The sequence below is a fragment of the Solanum dulcamara genome, chromosome 10, assembly GCF_947179165.1.
Source record: "Solanum dulcamara chromosome 10, daSolDulc1.2, whole genome shotgun sequence".
NCBI classification, from domain to species: Eukaryota; Viridiplantae; Streptophyta; class Magnoliopsida; order Solanales; family Solanaceae; genus Solanum; species Solanum dulcamara.
This window is the reverse complement of record NC_077246.1, coordinates 22232770-22235646: the sequence shown is the minus strand read 5'-3', so window position 1 is coordinate 22235646 and position 2877 is coordinate 22232770.

Below are 2877 nucleotides of genomic sequence, written 5' to 3'. Positions count from 1 at the left end.
TTTTTTTCAATGTTTTTTTATTTTTGGTCAATTCATAATTTTGATTATTTTTATATATCACTTTTTTATGTAGTGTTGGGTATTTGAGGCTATTCTCCACCATCGAAAGAAATTAAAGATGATTCTGAAAGAAGTGACTTTCCTACGGATCATTAGATGGATTTCGACGGTCAACAATAAATCTGTTGAGGCTCGTGACTTGTTTGAACCCTTTGAAAATTTGGTAAGCCTCATTTTATCTTTAGATAACCTTGGGGTTTATTTTCATCTTGATTATTTGAGTTAGTAGCTGCAGTTGTTTGTAGAAGCTATTGCAGTTATTTAACATTTGCTATAAATATTTCAGCATTTGCTAATAGTTGCAGATGCAATTGCTAATAGTTGTAGACACAGTTGCTATAAATATTTCAACGGTTGCTATAACTGTTGTAATAGTTGCAGACACAGTTGTAGTAGTTTGCAACAATTGCTGTAAATATTTCAGCAGTTGCTATAACTATTGTAATAGTTGCAGACACAATTACAGTAGTTTTTAGAAGTTACTGTAAATATTTCAGCAGTTACAATAACTGTTGTAATAGTTGCAGAAAACTACAACAACTGTTGCAACTTTCATTGTTGCTATATTTTTTCTATTTAGTTTAATTAATTATATTTTGATTTTTTAAATATATGTAGATTGTGTATCCATGGTTAGTGCTTACACCTAGTGAGATAGAGGTGGAATTTCTAATTGGGTTTGTGCCTTTGGAGTTGACCGACGATGAAAAAATCAAAAACTTGAGAAAGACTTGGATGGTTTTGTAGTCATCAAAAGAGATACTGGAGTTGTTGAGAAGAATTTTGATCCTTCAGTGACCTTTGTTACATATGATGATGCTATTGGCAGAGGAGATGGTGATGGAAGAGGAGAAAGGGTGTTTACTCCACATGTTGATGGTGATGGAAGCGGAGAAAGGGTATTTACTCTGTATGTTGATATTGGTCATGCTAGTGGTGTCGGTGTAGGAGGAGGGTCTTCCCCTTTTGTTCCTAGTACTTTTGGTATTGATGGTGAAGGAGGATTTTCTCTTATTGATGAGAATGCTCGAGTTCGTCAAACAACTCCATTCACAACAGATAAATCTTCTAGAGGTGGTATCGGTGCTTCTAAGATGCCTCTTAATGCTTGCCAATGTGAAACATGTCTCAAAAGATGAATTTAATGGCTCAAAGCATTCGATCTTTAGATGAGTCCATTAAAAGTGTTATGGCCAAGAGGGGTGTTGTTTCTTCCAGATGCACACGCAAGTGTACGTGGTCTCAAAAGTAATATAGTGACCCTTTTTAAGAGCCAGATATCGAATCCACAGAGAAATGCAATTACGCATTAGTTAACTTTTCAATGAATCAAATGATTCATGTGTGTTTTTAAAGAGTTGAGTTCATTTATATCTACAAAATAATTATACCAAAAATGATATGAGAAACTGATTTAATAATATTAGCAAAAGTTTATCAATTTAAAGAAAAGTCCTTGGGTTGTAGCACCCATAGATTTTTAGTCTAAAATCCTTTACTTTGATATCTAATGGATTTTTTGATTACTGGTTTACATGGTTGATTATACAATTATGATCTTCTGATCTCTAATTGCCTACTCTTGTTGACAATTTAACTATATCATTGAGCGGAGATAAGCATGAACCAACAAAAATGCATTAATCTTATCATCTTATTTTGTAACCAAACATGGTGTATATATATGTGTCACGGTCATTCTATACACGAATTATTCTAGGCAATTCTCTTTATATTCTAGTATTCTATCCCCTTTTCGTCTTCCGAGTTCTAGGTGGAAAATAAATTTTTTCTAATGATGATCAAGCATTAAAACAATCAAAAACAAGAATATAAGAGTAATAACATACAAAAATCCATGTCCAACCAAATCAAACAAGATTCAAACCTTCATCTTTTAGCTACAATACAAGAACAAGGAGATTTAGCCACTCATGGTGTATAACATATTTACATAAATCATTAATAACATAAAAACTTAGATTCAAATGAAAGAAAAGAAGAAAATATAACCAAAAAATCTCTTCCTTCGTCTTTTTCAACTTCAAATCCAACAATCTGATCTCTTTTTTAATAAAATATGTAAATGTGCTATTTGTAGTACCAAAAACATGATATAAAGTAGACGCACTAAAGTCCGCAATGTGGATTTGGTTTAGTTCAGCGTAATTTTTCATTTCTTGTGTCAGCATGAATTTGTGTTATCTAAAACTAGGTCCGCGATGCGGACTTGGCGCGCACCACACTGCTTCGTCGTGTAAATTTCAAGTTTCGAATTTAATTTCAATATCCAAGTGCGTGACGTGGACACACTTCCTTATATTGTATTTTCTTCACATTGTGTTCCCAACTTTGCCTTTGAGCTCCACTTTCTATCCGATCATGTTTTGAATGTTCATTCTTTTCCAATCAGCTCTGAAAGTTTCTAATCACATTGGTTGGTTACAACAATAAAAAAATGCAACAATATGAATGAAATTCTAGGAATTTTGCTCTCAACTTGACTAATGAATTATGAGTTTTATTTGTTATTGGGCACATAAATGTATCCAAGATTACCATCCCACACTTATAACTTTGTTAGTCCTCGAACAAACTCCTAGTTTTATTCCTAAAATAACAAATTCATGATATACAAAGTAATTCTACCAAACCACAGTGATTGAACAATTAGCTTATCTTACAAACACATGTTAAATTTCTGTTTTAAGCAACTAACTAACTCAACACCACATAGACTCGAGAGTTGACTCTGTTATGAAACAACTCATATGGTTTGTTAAATTAAAATTTATGCAGAATTACCATTTCTTCATT